Below are 20,891 nucleotides of genomic sequence, written 5' to 3' on the forward strand. Positions count from 1 at the left end.
TGGTTTTTCGTGGTTTCCCAATTTCACACCAGGCAAATTCTGGGGCTGTTCCTTAAATAAGGTCACGGCTGCTTCCTTCCCATTCCTGGTCCTTTCCTATCCCATCGTCGCCATTATACCTCTCTGTGTCGGTCCGAAGTAAAACAAATAGTAAAAAAAACTATACTCAGTCTAACGTCCTGAAATTATCCAGAACCATTTTGCTAGAATCTCTCGTGGAACATGAAGTTTTCCTGTATTCGTGAATAGATCAAAGTACTTCGTTACTCGCACAAGTGACAATTTAGACAGAATGGAACGATCTCAAGTTACAATAGCGGTGTCGGCAGTGAAAAGTATGTCTTCCTTCTGAAAAGAATAACAATGTAGGAGAGAGAAGGTGTGTGCTTGGCTGAGGCTGTAAATACGTACTCGGATTACGTACAATGACGTGCATTTGATTGCCTATTAGTAAGTCGAAACTTTCAGAAAGGAAACTTCTACTTGTTGGCAAGAAAATTCACTCAGCAGGCACAATAAACTTGTACCAGATTAATTCCTGGTGAATGGGCATTAGGTTATGGAGAGTAGAAGGTTTTACTCTCCATTTCTTTAGTCGTCTTCGCAGGTTATACGGAGGTGATAGATTGTCCTTCACAGGGAAATGTATGGAGTTATTATGCGCCTTGAAATGAATAATATCATTAATATCGCGGAGGTCGATAGAGACCGAGATTTGACCGAATGAGCTCGAATAAAAGGTATAAAATAGTTTGGAAGATGAAATAACATTTTAAAGGTAAGTTGCTTTACGTCACACCGACGCACATAGGTCTTATGGGGACGATGGGACAGGAAAGGACTAGGAGTGGGAAGGAAGCAGTCGTGGCCTTAACTAAGTTACAGCCCTAGCATTTTCCTGGTGTGAAAATCAATCATCAATGATCTGCATTTAGGGTAGTCGCCTAGATGGCAGATTCCCTCTTAATTGTTTATCTAGCTTTTTCAACGAACTTGGAAATTTATCGAACATTTCCCTTGATAACTTATTCCAATCCCTCACTCCTTGTTCTATAAATAAATATTTGCCCCAATTTGTCCTCTTCAATTCCAGCTTTATCTATATATTATGATCTATGCTACTTTTAAAACCTCCACTCAAGCTTATTCATATACTTATGTCATTCCACGCCGTCTCTCTACTGACAGCTGGAAATATGCTGCATAGTGGAGCATCTCGTCTCCTTACTCCAGCCGAAAGTTTGCAACATGTTAATCACATTACTACCGGGCGAGTTGGCCGTACGCGTTGAGGCGCGCGGCTGTGAGCTTGCATCCGGGAGATAGTAGGTTCGAATTCCACTATCGGCAGCCCTGAAGATGGTTTTCCGTGGTTTCCCATTTTCACACCAGGCAAATGCTGGGGCTGTATCTTAATTAAGGCCACGGCCGCTTCCTTCCAACTCCTAGGCCTTTCCTCTCCCATTGTCGCCATAAGACCTATCTGTGTCGGAGCGACGTAAAGCCCCTAGCAAAAAGAACAAAAAACAAACATTACTTCTTTGTCGGAAATCACCCAGAACAAATCGAGCTGCTTTCTTTTGATCTATTCATTTCTCATATCAAGTAGTTCTGGTCTGGATCCCATATACTGGAACCACAGTTACCAGAGACGTATACGCCTTTTCCTTTACATCCTTACTACAATCCCTAAATACCGTCATAATCATGCAAAAAATAACCTTTCTTAACAACTTCGTTAATACGATTACCCCAATGAAAACCACTCCTTATATTAACACCTAAGTATTTACAGTGTTACCTATGAGGTACTTTGAGCCCATCGACATAGTACTTCAAGCTCAGAGGAATATTACACTTTGTGAAACTTTCAACCTGACTTCTCATCCCATTTACCATCATACCATTCTCCATTACCATCTCACAACATTGTATAGCTCCCCTTGTAGACGCTCACACTCCTGCAACTCATTCACTACTCATCACAGTACAACATTATCCGCAAATAGTCTTTTGTATTATTCCAGATCTTTACTAATATCATTTATGTACTGGGTGGTTCACCAGCCCCTTGTTTTTGGCGGAGATAGGCAGCCCAAATAACAAGTCTAACTTTAAAATCCTTGTAATTTAGTTTTCTGAACAACAAATAACTTAAAGTTTCCCCTTATGGTCAATGCGCTCTCTGTACCATTCTGTCATTACTGTAAATTGATCCATGGACCTAGGGAAGGAAAAACTACTATGAAAAATTCCGCGTCAAATACTAAGGACCCTTCCGTAAACGTGTGATTTATTGCGCCTCGAAATAACACAGGTACCCGTAAAACGATCGAACTAATATGGTATTCCACGTGCTCTGTAATCTAAAGGAGTTAAATGAACTCTGTAACTTTCGAAGAGGAACGGCCATATTTAAGCTTTAAACTCCTAGTAAGCAATATGTATGTGCTAGAGCGCAGGGCGTGTATCAGCAGCGTAGTGGTTCGAATCTAGCATGGGGCAAACATTTTGAACGACAGAGGTACTCCATTTTAGCTGGGATACAATAACGATCAATGTTTATTTGCTATTGTTTTTAAGGGGTGCGCTCTGATCTTGCGTCTTTCCCATAAGGATAAGTGAGGGAATGATTGGGAACAAAATCGGCATTTACTTGGTGGTAAAAACAGGAAATCGAGGAAAACCATTTTCAGGACGGCCAGTATGGTATTCGGATCCACAGTCTCCCGAGTCCAACGTACACAAATAATAATCCACGCCTACCAGTTCTCATCACAGCACTTATTAATTTCCTCACGCTATTCTTATGAATAATTGTTGCTAATTTTGTGGAGAAAGTGCGGTCAGATTAATACGTATGCCACGTGCTCCGTAATGGTAAAAAAGTTAAATAAACACTAAAGCATTATTGATGACTTTGACACGGATATTAACTTTCGATGTTGAACGGCCATACGTAAGTAATAATCCTTTAGCTAGCGTCTGGTATGTTGTCTTTGTGACGGTGTCGGTTAAGGGCCGGTAACACAAAGTGTCTGAATACCAGTATAATGTAGTGGTTCGATTCCAACCTAATGTATGTTTCCTTCATTTTTGATCGGCAGATCGTTCACCATTTTAGCGGACACACAATATTTATTCACACCTACCAGGGCATATCACAGCACGTATTCATTCACTCACGATGCATTCCAGTGACGAGTACGCTGATATGTTGCTCATTTATGGGGAAACGAGGCAGAATACAGTCCAGTCACAACGTCTCTATCACGAGCGCTTTCCTGACCAATACGTTTCGAAATTTCGAGCGTCGTGCTGAAATCTTCCTTCTGCATAAACCAAGCTGGTCCACATTCCGAACACTTGTTACACTGAACATCCAGGGCACCTTGCTTCCTGTCTACAGACCATCATATCGTAGTCCAACCTGGTTACGTAACATCGGTTCTTTTCAGGACCAAATAAAAATTAACTCTTTGGAACAGGATGATATGTCGCCATATTACAGTAACTAAATGGCGTTAATAAAGAAAGAAAAGTGCACCAGCCTGTGAATCGAAGCTTTGCTGATGCAACCGAAGTGACGCGTGTTTTAGCCACCTTAGCTACCGCGAATCGTGGTGCATCGGTCATAAATGCCATAAAGAACCAAGTACCAATGTTTTTCGGATGACTATGATATACGCGTTAGTTGGGTTACCTACCTCCGAAAAAATAAGGGGCTGGTGAACTACCCGATATATAAGAATACTTAAAGGTCCAATAATAGCTGCCACGTTCCTCCCCCCCCCCCCCCCCTACCCGGTCCGTCTGAGAAACCAGCGAAAAACATCTTTAGGGATGCCGACAGTATGGTTGGAACCCACTATCTCCCGTAAACAAGCTCACAGCTGCGCGACCCTAACAGCACAGCCAACTTGCTCGGTTAAGATGACAGGCTAGATTTACGGAATCTATAGTGATTTCTGTACAAACTAGTGTCACTTATTGAGAAAATCTAAAGGTGTATGGGCCACTAATGAAATGTTATGTAAGTACCGTGATGAGACCCATTTACTTGCTTCATTGATAAGACGAAGTTTCGTTGAAGCGAGCTGAGTAAACTGTCTCTTTTAGACATGTTTACATGACCTGACGTACCTCGAATTAACTTCCTTCTCAGGTAGATATCGGACGTCAAGTCTTCTAGGTGAGTGACACACAGCTTGAAGAATACAAGCACGCGATCTATTCTCGATCGTACGAGTAACAAAGTGCTCTGTACAGGTGTTCTTCTTGATCCAGGGAAACTTCATGTTCCACGAGAGATCCTAGCAAAGTGACGTTAGAATACTTCGAGAAGTTAGACTGAGTATAGTTTATCTTAATCCTAAGAGATAAAACATAAGAACTCTTTGAAACCAAGTCCTTAAATATTCAGGCAAGCAAAACATCCTACGAATATGAGCAACGAACTTTATAGGGAAATAAAATAATGTATGAGAATATATTATTAATTTATTCCTAAAAATTGCAATCCTTTTCTTAATCACCTTCCTTCGGTCGATTAGATTAACGTTTGCCTTTTTCTACCACTACGAGCGCTGATGTGAGTCAATGCATTGTTTCACTTAAGCACCGCTACGAGCGCTAGTGTGAGTCAATGTCGAGTTTTACTTAAGCACCACTACGAGCGTTAATGAGAGTCAATGCATTGTTTCACTTAAGCACCAGTACGAGCGCTAGTGTGAGTCAATGCATTGTTTCACTTAAGCACCACTACGAGCGCTAGTGTGAGTCAATGTCGAGTTTTACTTAAGCACCACTACGAGCGTTAATGAGAGTCAATGCATTGTTTCACTTAAGCACCAGTACGAGCGTTAATGAGAGTCAATGCATTGTTTCACTTAAGCACCACTACGAGCGTTAATGAGAGTCAATGCATTGTTTCACTTAAGCACCACTACGAGCGTTAATGTGAGTCAATGCATTGTTTCACTTAAGCACCACTACGAGCGTTAATGAGAGTCAATGCATTGTTTCACTTAAGCACCACTACGAGCGTTAATGTGAGTCAATGCATTGTTTCACTTAAGCACCAGTACGAGCGCTAGTGTGAGTCAATGCATTGTTTCACTTAAGCACCACTACGAGCGCTAGTGTGAGTCAATGCCGAGTTTCACTTAAGCACCACTACGAATGCTAGTGTGAGTCAATGCCGAGTTTCACTTAAGCACCACTACGAGCGTTAATGTGAGTCAATCCATTGTTTCACTTAAGCACCACTACGAGCGCTAGTGTGAGTCAATGAAATTGTTTCACTTAAGCACCACGACGAGCGCTAGTGTGAGTCAATGCCGAGTTTCACTTAAGCATTTAAAATAACATTCAGTGTGGACATTTTTCAAAAAAATAAAAAACGCGTCAGGATGTTGAGCCAAGAAACACATTACAAAAGGAATTATGTAAATAATTTAATCTGGCTAGGATGTGAATAAAAAGAATGCGAGTAAAGAAATGAGCGATTTTAGGCAGCTTTCCGGAATGTCATTTAGGCCGGAAGTGATTTTCGGATTTTTTTAAAGAAGTTTTTTTAGAGCTATCCAAGACTCACAATTGTAAACATTCCCGCAACCTTTAGCACTTCAAATTGCGGCACGATTGAGGAAATTGATTAATTCTACGTTTCTCGTAGTATTGGAACCCCTACTTTGTCTGCTGAGAAATGTTTTTAACATTGATATAATTCCTTAAACGACACAACATTGCGGAAATCCACTAGGCCGCGCCGTATGAGTTTGACAGATTGCTCATTCTTCAGCTCTTAATCCCAGAATCTTCGTATAAATACACTAGGGTCCAAAAGTTAAGCATGATCACTAAACGAGGCCATACCGCCTGATAGGAATGTCAGACGGATTGCTGAACAAACGGAAGCTGACTCACACACCATATGTCACACAACTTGTCCATAAAAAGAAAAACAGTGTCAGAAAGGTTCTGATAGCTAAGGTACACCTTTGACAACAACTAACAAAACTTGGAACTGTTTTCCGCAACAAAATATGCTGTTAATATGGCGTATGGTTACCCCTAACTGCCACACATGCTTCGCAGCGACGTGGCATGCTCTCTATCAGATGGCCGAAGAGCTCTTATGGCAGTCGATTGCTTTCCTCCGAAAGGGCAATGCGAAGCTCTTGGAGGGTCCTTGGTGGAGGCTGATGGGATGCAATTCGCCTCCCCAGTGCATCCCAGGCATGTTTTATAGGATTAAGATCCGCAGAACTCGCTGGCCAGTCCATGCGATGAATGTCTTTCCCAGCCAGAAATTCATCCACTAGAGCAGCGCGGTGCGGTTAGACATTATCATTCATTATGAGGAAGTCTGGACTCTTTGTTTACAATCCCATTTATGTGATTACCCGAATGAATATCTCTCTTTATACTAACATCTAGGTACTTAGGATGCAATTTTTTTTTTTGCTATTTGTTTTACGTCGCATCGACACAGATATGTCTTGTGGCGACGATGGGAGAGAAAAGGCCTAGGAATTGGAGAAGGAAGCGGCCGTGGCCTTAATTAAGGTACAGCCCCGGCATTTGCCTGGTGTGAAAATGGGAAACCACGGAAAACCATCTTCAGGGTTGCCGACAGTTTGGCTCGAACCCACTATCTTCCGATTACTGGATACTGGCCGCACTTAAGCGACTGCAGCTATCGAGCTCGGTGTACTTAGAATGATCCCCATAAGGAACTTTCATCCCATCATCGCAGCAATTAAATTTGAGAGGACCTTTCCTATTTGTGAAACTCACAACCTGAATTCAACCCCGTTTAGAATCATGCCATTGCCCGCTGTCCATCTCAGAACACTGTAGAGGTCTTTTTAGCAGTCGTGGCAACACTGTCCACTGTGCATGTAACAAACTGAAACTTGCCTGGGTATCCCATGTTTCAGTGCTCAGTCCAATGATCCATTCTTATGAAGCAGTATGCCAATATAACTTTTTTAAATAGTTGTTTAACGTCGTAATAACACTTCGAAGGTTGCTAGCGACGCCAAGGATGAGAAAATACTATGTTTGGGAAGGACGCAGTCGTAGCCTCAGTTAATTTAGAGCCCCACCATTTACCTGGGGTGAGAATGGGAAACCATGTAAAATCATCTTCAGGGCTGGGGACAGTGGAATTCCAGCCCACCACATCTCGATGGAATCTCACAGCTACGTGACCCTAACCGCGTGGTCAACACGCTCGGTATGTCAGCCGTTGTCGGCACGAAAGTTTATACGAGTTGTAATTACGATTAATGCATTGTTGACTTTCCTTTCGTATCACATCAAAAGTGAAACCGAGCAAATCATGGAAATTACAACAGTGTCAGGGAGGATTTTCTGCTGATGTAATAACAACAGATGGACGAATTCATTTTTTCAAAGCGTTTGAAAAGAAGAGTTGGTAGTATTTCAGCGTCTGAATGTCGCTAAACACAAAGAAAACAACAAGATTAAATTGACATAAGGTGACCCTTTTGAAAAATTGCTTGGTGACTTTGACGGTAGTAATCTTTCAGTTTTAATTTGATTTATATGAGGCCTTTTCAGTGGCTGGCAGACATCCAATTATGGAAACTCTCAAGTTCCATCCTGCAAAAATTTATTGAGATGTATACACAGTGGAAAGTGCCATATGAATCTACTCTACGTAAAAATTATATCTAACAATGTCATGATCTTGCTATTAACAAAATTAAAAATGAAATTCAAAATAATTTTGTATGAGTCTCTATCGAGGAATCCCAATATCTATTGATTAGAATACGCAGAGCAATTTCAAGTCACAAGTAGCTCCACCATTTCCATGATATTTACTTATTACATTATTATTATTATTATTATTATTATTATTATTATTATTATTATTATTATTTGTGAATAGTCCCTTTCTTAACACACGTAACTTCATTTATGATTTCGTTTCCGGAGGATCCAGGATGTTTTCTTCTGTTGACTAAAGATCCTATTCCTTTCTTCCATCAACTCTGTACCTGCTCTTTTTGGTACTTCATTTTCAGGAGTAACTTCCCCTTGTCAGTTTTATTTCTATATATATTTCGATTTAAAATTTCTTCAGGTTGAATTTGTGTGTTCTTCATATCGGCTTTTTTTTGTTGTGTCCAAGGGAAATTCTTCAGTTTATGAACTCTTTCAAGAATTTGTTGGGTTAGTCTGGTTTCTGGAAGCCTTTTTTTCCTGAGGTCTGTCGAAATATTAGATCATTTTTGTGGATTTCCGCGATTGGAGCGGTACCCTTCTTCCGTGTGTTTTTTTGTCCTAAAATTGTCTTCGTAATTTCGCTCTTCTTTTAGATTATTTTTGAGCTCTCCCTTCTTAGGGAGCGATAGCGTTTCGCCTGCATATAAAGCCTCAGGTTTGATTACGGTATTGTAATGTTTAATCTTAACGTGGGAAGACATATATTTTTTATTGTAGATTTCTCTTTTTCTCCCATATCCATTCGTTTTCTACAAATCTACGTAGTACCTTAATCATGGTAAACACCCAGGAACAGAACGTAGCAGAATGTAGAAAATACCCTCCGTTAGCGTTGACTCATGAATCAACCCGTCGCATGAGAGCATCCATGGTTCTGTGTGACGGCGAAGCTTGTGTCGCTATAAAACATCTTGAGTAACACCAGGAGATGACCAACTGTGGACAATTTAAAACATTTAGTTATTTCCTAAACTGGAACAGAAAGAAAGATGTAGACAACGACTTGAACAGCTTTGAGAATTAAACGTGGGAACTTTCTCAAAGTTTTCTTAAATTTACACTGACTGACAGAGCAAATGCAACACCAAGAAGGAGTGGTCAGAACTTTATGCCAATTGCAGGGTAGACTGACGTCACTGTGTTATGCTCATGATACGAAATGCGCCGCTGTGCTGCGCACGTAGCGAACGATAAATGGGACACGGCGTTGGCGAATGGCCTACTTCGTACCGTGATTTCTCAGCCGACAGTCATTGTAGAACGTGTTGTCGTGTGCCACAGGACACGTGTATAGCTAAGAATGCCAGGCCGCCGTCAACGGAGGCATTTCCAGCAGACAGACGACTTTACGAGGGGTATGGTGATCGGGCTGAGAAGGGCAGGTTGGTCGCTTCGTCAAATCGCAGCCGATACCCATAGGGATGTGTCCACTGTGCAGCGCCTGTGGCGAAGATGGTTGGCGCAGGGACATGTGGCACGTGCGAGGGGTCCAGGCGCAGCCCGAGTGACGTCAGCACGCGAGGATCGGCGCATCCGCCGCCAAGCGGTGGCAGCCCCGCACGCCACGTCAGCCGCCATTCTTCAGCATGTGCAAGACACCCTGGCTGTTCCAATATCGACCAGAACAATTTCCCGTCGATTGGTTGAAGGGGGCCTGCACTCCCGGCGTCCGCTCAGAAGACTACCATTGACTCCACAGCATAGACGTGCACGCCTGGCATGGTGCCGGGCTAGAGCGACTTGGATGAGGGAATGGCGGAACGTCGTGTTCTCCGATGAGTCACGCTTCTGTTCTGTCAGTGATAGTCATCGCAGACGAGTGTGGCGTCGGCGTGGAGAAAGGTCAAATCCGGCAGTAACTGTGGAGCGCCCTACCGCTAGACAACGCGGCATCATGGTTTGGGGCGCTATTGCGTATGATTCCACGTCACCTCTAGTGCGTATTCAAGGCACGTTAAATGCCCACCGCTACGTGCAGCATGTGCTGCGGCCGGTGGCACTCCCGTACCTTCAGGGGCTGCCCAATGCTCTGTTTCAGCAGGATAATGCCCGCCCACACACTGCTCGTATCTCCCAACAGGCTCTACGAGGTGTACAGATGCTTCCGTGGCCAGCGTACTCTCCGGATCTCTCACCAATCGAACACGTGTGGGATCTCATTGGACGCCGTTTGCAAACTCTGCCCCAGCCTCGTACGGACGACCAACTGTGGCAAATGGTTGACAGAGAATGGAGAACCATCCCTCAGGACACCATCCGCACTCTTATTGACTCTGTACCTCGACGTGTTTCTGCGTGCATCGCCGCTCGCGGTGGTCCTACATCCTACTGAGTCGATGCCGTGCGCATTGTGTAACCTGCATATCGGTTTGAAATAAACATCAATTATTCGTCCGTGCCGTCTCTGTTTTTTCCCCAACTTTCATCCCTTTCGAACCACTCCTTTTTGGTGTTGCATTTGCTCTGTCAGTCAGTGTATATTATAGAGGTATTTATCAAAGTAAAGTTTTTCATACCGTGATTGTTCAATGAATGTACTGTATGAATACTAACCAAACCAAACCAAACTCCATGGCCCAACAGTACACAAGGCCATGGCTTACCAAGCGACCGCTGCTCAGCCCGAAGGTCTGCAGATTATGAGTTGTCATGTGGTCAGCACGACGAATCCTCTCGGCCGTTATTCTTCGCTTCCTAGATATCGGCCGCCATCTCACCGTCAGATAGCTCCTCAATTGTAATCAAGTAGGTTGAGTGGACTTCGAACTAACCTTCAGATCGAGGTAAAAATCCCTGGCCTTACCGGGAATAGAATCCGGGGCCTACGGGTAAGAGACAGGTATGTTACGCCTACACCACGGGGTGCACTTTTTTATTTGCATATTTCTGGAATTTCTTCAAGTGTAATTGCATACATGTTTTAGAAATGAGAGAGCGCCTCAGGCCCTGGTCATAACTACTGAACGCATTTCCGTGGTTGATGGTTTTCAATATAAATTCAGTAATATTTTAACCCAAGAACCGGATTATATATATGTTTGGTTAAAACATCTTGTAATTTACATTTCAAAACGCTCGGTGGAGAACTTAAGACAATCGAGCGGAGGACGAAACACGCGACCAGGAAAAGCAAATTCACCTGCTAAATAAGTTCAATCGCGCTCCATAGTTGGGCACAACGTTATGAAAATAAATAATAATATGTCTTTCTGTAGGCTTTTCGTCCGCCTCAGTCGCTAGGGAATGTTCCCCTATCATATAAATATTATCTACAGCTGTGTTGTGAGTTCTTTAAGTCTAAAATAGTCATCAAAATATTTACAGCGGATACAGTTAAAGGTTACAGTCCTCTGTAATAATCTAACTCGAATTATAAATCACTGTGAATGTCTTGGGACTGAGGGAGGGTAAATGCTTATTAGATCCTTTGATGTTGACGATCTCTGTACAGTTCGAAATCAGTCTCAAAGACCGCTTTAACGTCAACACAATCTTGCGTATTAAGAGGCGGTGGCACGTGAGGTGATAACTGGCAACTGAATATTTTCTTCTCTTCCATAACCGTACAGTGTGTTACTAAGGCTTATGAATGACATGTACTCTACCTGAGATGTTTTTTTTTCTACTTGCTTTACGTCGCACCGACACAGATAAGTCTTATTGCGACGATGGGACATTAAAGGGCTAGGAGAGGAAAGGAAGCGGCCGTAGCCTTAATTAAGGTACAGCCCCAGCATTTGGCTGGTGTGAAAGTGGGAAACCACGGAAAACAATTTTTAGGGCTGCCATTCAATCAATCAATCAATCAATCAATCAATCAATCAATCAATCAATCAATCAATCAATCAATCAATCAATCAATCAATCAATCAATCAATCAATGAATCAATGAATCAATGAATCAATCAATCAATCAATCAATCAATCAATCAATCACCATTGATCTATATTTAGGACTGTCGGCCAGGTTGTGGATTTCCTGTCAGTAAATTACCTATTCTTTTCGTAAATAATTTCAAAGTTGAGTAGTTTGAAATTGATCAAACTTCTCGCTTAATAAATTATTCAAATCCCAAATTATTCTTCTTCTTATAAACGAGAATTTTCCCCATTTTGTCCTCTTGAATTCCAGCTTTATCTTCATATTATGACCTTTTCTACTTTTATGAGCTCTACTCAAGCTTATTCGTCTACTAATATCATTCCAAGCAAACTCTCCACTGGCAGCTCAAAACATTCCACTGTTAGTCTTCCTACTCCCAAGCCTTCCCAGCTCAAAGTTTGCTACAATTTTGTAACACTACTCTGTTTTGTCGGTAATGACCAAGAACAAATCGTACTGCTTTCTTCTCTCTGTTTATCACTTCTCCTGCAAAACATGAAAAATATTAGTATTTTATTGAGGGAATACACATATCATGTTCGAATAAAGAACAATCTTCCTCTTCCTGGCTTTTATACAAACTTTTGTGGGTCGGCTCTGGATTTTGATTTGGTTCATTCTTACGGCTCGATGCCCTTCCTGATGCCAACCCCACGTGGAATGATGTATTCACTATCCTGTGTGTCCGACTCGTTGGGTGAATGGTCAGCGTACTGCCCTTCGGTTCAGAGGGTCCTGGTTTGATTCCCGGCCGGGTTGGGGATTTTAACCTTCATTGGTTAATTCTAATGGCTCGGGTGCTGGGTATTCGTGCTGTCCCCAGCATCTCTACAACTCACACACTACACATAACACTATCCTCCACTACAATAACACGCATTTACATACACATGGCAGATGCCACCCACCCTCATCGGAGAGTCTGCCTTATAAGGGCTGCACTCGGCTAGAAATAGCCACAAGAAATTATTATTATTATTATTATTATTATTATTATTATTATTATTATTATTATTATTATTATTATTATTATTATTATTATTATTATTATTATTATTATTATTATTATTATTATCCTGTGTTACTGTGGTGATTGGTAGTGTGGAGTGTTGCACGTAAATGAAGATAAATATATCAAGACTATATGAACCCGGAACAGGAAGAATTAATCATACAAATTGAAAATTCCTGATCCGGCCGATAATAATCGAAAGCGGGGCTGTCCGAACCGAAGGTGAATACACTGACCGTTCAGAGAAAGAATCGGACTATTTTCAATACTGGTGCACAATACGTCGACAACAATTCACTGGCTAATGTCTCTCTCGTTCAGAACGTTACTGGCTGGCACGTTTTAACTTCCCCTCCGTCGCATTGAAATAATATTCACTGTGATAAAACATGTCCAGGGTCCAATGACCCTCGTAAACGTGATGTTCTCTGGTGGCGGGCGCATTACTGAGATTGAGCTGGTTTATAGCGGCAGAGTCAGGCTACATCGGCAGATGAACCCTTAATTATTACAACCTGCAATCAATTTAATTGCTTCAGACAGGACAAGTACCAGGGCGGACACTAACCTCTGCGGTAGAAGAATTGAACGGAATACAGTGAAAAATATCATAATTTAAGTCTATTATGATGCAGACTGTTACAGAAAATATGACTTGAAAATATTTTCCTGTCATTAAATATATAACATTTCATTGTATATTTTTCCAATAAAAGGACGAAAGTGAACATATGTTTTCACTGCACTACAATTACTTCAAATCAGACCGTCATATTATGATTTATCATAAATGACTTCCACAAAGGAATTACTGTATATTGATACACTCATTTGCAAAAAAAAAAAAAAAAAAGCTCTTCTACACGAGAAAATATAGAATCATGGATATGATTTTGGGCTTAGTAGAGAAGAGTACAAGTTTTGAAAATAGATAGGCACGCATTAAAGGTAGCGGTAGCTACTGGGGAACCTTACCTCTTTTCTGGACCGGTACCATGAGTTTTGAAGTACTTCAGTTTTTCTTATGTTCGTAAAGATAGTGATGTTTCTGCAAAATATCTATAGTTACTATCTGAATGAACTCTTAATTCTGTAGTTAATACTTGTAGGTCGGTGAATTTAATGAGAACATCCCTTAATTAATTAATTAATTAAATATTTCATTCATTCATGCATTCAGGTATCCATTAATTCAGTCGGTATTTCTTTCATCCACGATTAAAAATTAATGTTATTTCATCAATTCACAATCGAGGTCGCAACTTCTACTGAACGCTCTCTCCCCAGTTGGTGGCTATCCGCTACTGGGAGAGAGGATTTGGAATCCAGTCCACTCATTCACGCACTCAGTCATTCACCCATTCATTCATTCATTCATTTAGACAGTCATATCTTTTTCATTAACGGGATGCTCAATTCAGTCCAATGAGGCATGCACGCACCCAATCAATCACTCATACATCAGTCAATCCTCTTTCCGCAGTCAGTGGCTATCCGTGACCGGGTGAGAAGAGTATTATTCATTCATTCATTCATCACGAACACAATTTAACCATGAAACCACGCAGCGATCCACTCGTTCAATTCAGTCATAATGTATGCTTTAATGCCAAGATACTCTATAAGACTTGTGCCACAAAAGAAAGCATATATAAGATAAGGAAACAGAATATATTTGTTGTCCAACATCATATATAATTGCTAACGTCTAGGACAAAATAAATTACATTTACTGCAGTAATAATGCATGAATAGAAAAGGGAAGCCAATCAACTACTTAAAAGAATACGCACGTACTACGGAAGACTGTGGGCAACAGATGGGTTGACGGGCAGGTTCTGCTGAAATCGAATAAAGAATTATACATCAAGATAGAACCGATAACAAGAAAAATTAGGTAGAGGATATTGCTGTTTAATGGACAAGCGTTCTGTATGAATAATGACCGGCTCCAGAAGAAAATCTGCAATTTTCTAAAACCGAAAGCATCTAAGTTGAGATGGTTCCAAGAGTATGAGAAAGATCTGAGAGAATCTATCTAGCCATTTGCTTTACGTCGCACCGATACAGATAGGTTTTATGGCGACGATGCGATAGGAAAGGCCAATGAGTGGGAAGGAATTGGCCATAGCCTTAATTAAGGAACAGCCCCAGCATTCACCTGGTGTGAAAGTGGGAAACCACGGAAAACCATCATCAGGGTGGCCGACAGTGGGATTCAAACCCTATCTCCGGATACAAGCTCACAGCTGTGCGACCCTAACTGCACTGCCAACTCGCCCGGTATAGATCTGAGAAAGGTGGGCATTACAGAGGATAAAATGAATTGCATGGTTAATTTCAGAAGGTTGGTGAATAGCTACCGGGGTTTTATGGTGGAGACAGAACCCAGAAGACGGAGAGGAGCGGAAGAAAGCGCTGCTCGACGAGCTCAAGAGATACTAGCAGGATGTCAAAGCCGGCAGACGAACAAGACACAGACACTGAAAATAATAATAATTTCGTGTGGCTATTACTAGCCGAGTGCAGCCCTTGTAAGGCATACCCTCCGACGAGGGTGGGCGGCATCTGCCATGTGATTTTTTGTTTTGCTAGGGGCTTTACGTCGCACTGACACAGATAGGTCTTATGGCGACGATGGGATAGGAAAAGCCTAGGATTTGGAAGGAAGCGGCCGTGGCCTTAATTAAGGTACAGCCCCAGCATTTGCCTGGTGTGAAAATGGGAAACCACGGAAAACCATTTTCAGGGCTGCCGATAGTGGGATTCGAACCTACTATCTCCCGGATGCAAGCTCACAGCCGCGCGCCTCTACGCACACGGCCAACTCGCCCGGTAGTGCCATGTGTAGGTAACTGCGTGTTATTGTGGTGGATGATAGTGTTATGTGTGGTGTGTGAGTTGCAGGGATGTTGGGGACAGCACAAACACCCAGCCCCCGGGCCATTGGAATTAACCAATTAAGGTTAAAATCCCCGACCCGGCCGGGAATCGAACCCGGGACCCTCTGAACCGAAGGCCAGTACGCTGTCCATTCAGCCAACGAGTCGGACACACTGAAAATGTGATTGGTTGTTAACGCGCAGTCCATAGAGGCTCATTTCGAAAAACAAAAAGTAGTGAAATAATTATAAGAGGATAATATAATGCATGTATCGAATTTAATGAATTGAAATAAACGCATGCGCTATACCCAATTTCAGGCGATCCGGAACTGGGGAGTGGGAGCATCCTATTCTGATACTTCTAGGTCCATTTTTGTACCCAGAAAAGTTTAATTCTCTTCAGTGCGTGAAGGAAAATAAAGAAGTATACAGAAAGATGGAACCGATAACAACAACAACAATGGAAATATAATATTGCTGGTTTTTAAAGTAGAGGAAATTCTTGTTGAATCTCTCGCAGTACCTCGTTTTGATTATTGCGATATAGTTTACAACAACCTAGGAATAGACTGGGGAAAGACACAGGAGTGTGATCAGAATGCTTGTGTAAGATGTATCTTTGGACTTCGTTACGCTAACCATATCACACCATCCTACACACGGCTAGGTTGGGTTCACCTGCAAGAACGACGCACAATTGATACTCATTGCCTTTTGCATAACATTCTTAAAACTTCTCAACGAGCCTATCTCCGCATCAAGCTCCTCTCCACAGACCATAACAAAAATATCCGATCCTGCAGCACCATGTGTTTTATCCCTTCCTGTACACAGAACAGCAAGCTACACGAAATCATTCACCGTTACCGCAGCCTTACATTGGGATCTCTTACTGGTGAACATCAGAAGCATGTCAAGCATTCCAGTTTTTAAAAATGCCTGTGTCGAAATACTAGGTAAAGAAACATGAATCATCAAGTTTTGACGTGGAAACACCTCCTCCTACCACTTCTTCATTATTAATCTTATGATTGTTAATATTCTTTTCATATTCTTGTCATCAATAGTTATTATTAACAGTATTCTAGGTTAATACTGGTTAAGTTTAAGAAAGGGAGTACATCCTTAACCTTGAAAGAATAAATAAAAATTATTATTACTATTATTATTATTAATAAATAATCAAAAGAAACATATTCTGGCTGTAAACGATTAAACAAAATGCAACCTTGCTTTTTCAAATAAAATATTTCAAAATTTAGGAAGAAAACAAAATTAGAACAGGGGTACAAAATACCAGGCGTCAGTCCTGGCGTTACATGTTTTCGCGCCAGTCTTCACTGGTATAACGGATGAATTAGAGAAACTTTCGATGAGCTGCTGACTTCAGATAGATGCTCAATAATCACCACCAAGTACAATAGGTAGTAAATGGTACTCGTTCCCACAAAGCTTGCGTTTCTATAGCAACGTATAGATGGCGCTACTGACGCAGTACAAGTAAATTACGAACACTTGTTGCCGTGGTTACAGTGGTGTCAACCTCCTGTGGATGGAGGTGCAGATGAAGAATACACCCACGGTATGCCCTGTCTGCGTAGGAGGCGACTAAAAGGGGCGACCAAGGGATGATTGAATTAGAACACCATGGGTCGCCTTTTCTTGCGAGTAATACCACTCTGTTAAGCGTCGGTAGATGCAGAGTGGGTTTCGGCCCTTAAGAGGCCACGGCTTGTCCGTGGTCCAACAGCTCTGTACTTTGACCGGCCAACTGAGCAGAGAAAAGGTGGCTACGGTTCTACCGTGGCTCTACGCCTCTGCATTCAGGAGAGAGGACAGGGGCACAGAGCCGGACTTCACGCCTGGCCCCTCCCGTCGACTGTCCTGAGAATGGTTTTCCGTGGTTTTCCATTCTCCTGCACTAAGGCGAATGCCGGGACAGTTCCTAGTATAGGCCACGGCCACCCACCCTCTCATCTTCTCCGCACATCTCCTTCACCGTAACAAATCTCCCGGCCTGAGGCCCGCCTCCCCCTTCAGAGGAGGAATGAAAACGTTTGGTGGTAGTAGTACTCTGTTAAGTACACAATAGGTTTGTGATTAGTAGCAATAGTGGGTGGGTCACTATGGGTTTACAGTACCCGTGATCAGTACCACTCTATGCGGAACATTACGGTCTCACGTTGCCTGTGATTAGTAGCACTATATGAGCGACACTCTGGGTCTGCGCTGCCTGTGATTATTACCCACTATGTGAGGAACACCACGGGATAGTACGAGTCCCTATAATTAGTACACCTGTGTGAGGAATGCCATGGACTTGCGTTGCCTATGAGTGGCGCCATTATGTGAGAAACACCATAGGTCTGCGTTACCTGTGCGACATACACTACTTGTGAGTACTACCATAACGTTTGGAACACTGTGAGTCTACGCTAGTCTTGATTTGTACTGCAACTTGAGAAATACCACGCTTCTACTTTATTAGCGATAAGTACCATTATGAGAGGCCGTAGACATGGATTTTGGACCCCTTTGGACAACAAGGATCATCGATTCAGAATTGTGCTCTTCGTAAACAGTCCCTTCGTCAGTAATATTTTTCAGTATAGTTTCTGGGATGGTGAGGCATTGCGGGTCGGATCCACTAATTGTTTTCAGTTCATAAACACTGTTCATCGTCACGTTTTAAATTCTAGTCAGTGAATGAATTTTGGACTTTTAAATTGACATTGCATTTCTCCTCATTTCTTACCATTAGTGGCTGATGACCTATATGTTAGGCTCTTTTAAACAGCAAGCATCATCATCATCATCATCATCAACAACAACAGTGGTGTCGAGAAGTTGAGGACGCTGATTCCGTTTCGACCCCAGCAGCCCAAAGTCCTCTCCGTGTTAAAAGCTGCACGCGACGCGGGAGTCATCAGAGGGGAACATTAGTTGGTACGGGCACAGGACATGGCAGTATAAAGAAAATATCAAACTACTATAACACTCCACCCATTTATTGCAGGGTAACAAACACTTACAGTAGGATGCAATTAGCATGGCGTTCGACCAGCCTTAGCACGGAAACAGGGTTGATAGGTCGGATGTTCTCCGGAGTATGATCCTGACACAGCTATCACACTTGACTCTCCAAATCAGCAGTAGTTGTTGCCCTGGTCGAGGTTGCCATTCTGTCTGGTTACTAACGTTCTTGACGGCCAAGAAATCTGAAGTCCTTGCTGACATCACGACGGCAGGCCAGGCATTATCTTAGTACAAAATGGGTTCCTCGTGCTTTGCTAGGAACGGAACCACACACGGTCGGAGAAATTCCTGGACGGTCACTTTAACACCACCAGTGGGGAACGGCGCACCAATCAATCAATCAATCAATCAATCAATCAATCAATCAATCAATCAATCAATCAATCAATCAATCAATCAATCCTGATCTGCATTTAGGGCAGTCGCCCAGGCGGCAGATTCCATATTTGTTGTTTTCCTAGCCTTTTCTTAAATGATTTCAAAGAAATTGGACATTTATTGAACATCTCCCTTGGTAAGTTATTCCAATCCCTAACTCCCCTTCCTATAAACAAATATTTGCCCCAATTTGTCCTCTTGAATTCCAACTTTATCTTCATATTGTGATCTTCCTACTTTTAAAGACATCACTCGAGCTGCTTTTCTTAGGATTTTTTCCAGTTCTTGAATCAAGTAATCCTGGTGAGGGTACCATACACTGGAATCATACTCTAGTTGGGGTCTTACCAGAGATTTATATGCCCTCTCCTTTACATCCTTACTACAACCCCTAAACACCCTCATAACCATGTGCAGAGATCTGTACCCTTTATTTAAAATACCATTTATGTGATTACCCCAATGAAGATCTTTCCTTATATTAACACCTAGATACTTACAATGATCCCCAATAGGAACTTTCATCCCATCAACGCAGTAATTAAAAGTGAGAGGACTTTTCCTATTTGTGAAATTCACAACCTGACTTTTAACTCCGTTTATCGTCATTGCCTGCTGTCCATCTCACAACATTATCGAGGTCATTTTGCAGTTGTTCACAATCTTGTAACTTATTTATTACTCTATACAGAATAACATCATCCCCAAAAAGCCTTATCTCTGATTCCACTTTTCTACTCATATCATTTATATATAGATACTTACTGCCTTGAGGAATTCCCCTCTTAATTATTACAGGTCCAGATAATGCTTCGCCTACTCTACTTCTCTGAGATGAATTTTCTAGAAATTTGTCCACCCATTCAGTCACTATTTTGTCTAGTCCAATTGCACTCATTTTTGCCAGTAGTCTCCCATGATCTACCCTATCAAATGCTTTAGATAGGTCAATCGCGATACAGTCTATTTAACCTCCTGAATCCAAGATATCCGCTATATTTTGCTGGAATCCCACAAGTTGAGCTTCAGTGGAAAAACCTTTCCTAAAGCCGAACTGTCTTGTGACGCTTCTAGTTGCTGCTCTACAATGAAGTGTAGATCACTATTCTGGCTAGGACGTCTCCGGATTCGAATTCTTCTGTTGTCTGTATCCAGACAGATCCCTGATTGGTCGCTAACATCACTCGAAATAAATACACATGCAAGCATTCTGTCCGTTTCTGGTAATGTAAAAGTGCTCCCCGATGCTCAGCTCTTAATGGCGGACGCCGCAAAACGCGCCAGGACGACAGTTCCTGCTCTCTAGCCTCCAGGATACGGTGACATACCTCTGGATGGTGTACAGTGACGACCCCTGTGGAGTGCTTACGGCCTATATCACAGTGAAACGATCCTCCCCCGCAGTCGATATGAGCTTCCCTGATACGTATGTGTACCCTCACGTTTCCACTTCGTCTAACATCGACGCACAGTGCAGCCACAACGGATCAAGTGTCGATCCGTGCTCCTAAACGTCCACCCATCCTCCCTTACTCCGAGAATGTGGACCCTCACAAGCTGACCTAATTGATCAAGAGCTTGTGACATGTGCTATTAGGGCACGCTCCGTTTTGGCTCAGCTTATCTCTGGGATCAGACTTCTACTAGGGCCTTATTCGGTGTGTTTATGTACCAGGTGTATGCATAAGTATTTTACGGTTTCATTAGGAGATGGCGCCAGCTAACAGTACGCAGCGTACGAATTTGACACATACGTCAGTTTGTTCGTCTGACATTAACCTACCAGCGTACAAAAGTTGAGTCCACCAAATACTAGCATCTGCGTTGTATCGTTCAGTGATCAAGGCGGCGATTGTGCCTGAAAAAGAATATTTGCGGCACACATTGCTTTTATTTAATTAAAAGGAAAAGTCCGTGAAAAGCCATCGTTTGCTGG

The sequence above is a fragment of the Anabrus simplex genome, chromosome 8, assembly GCF_040414725.1.
Source record: "Anabrus simplex isolate iqAnaSimp1 chromosome 8, ASM4041472v1, whole genome shotgun sequence".
In the NCBI taxonomy this organism is placed as follows: Eukaryota; Metazoa; Arthropoda; class Insecta; order Orthoptera; family Tettigoniidae; genus Anabrus; species Anabrus simplex.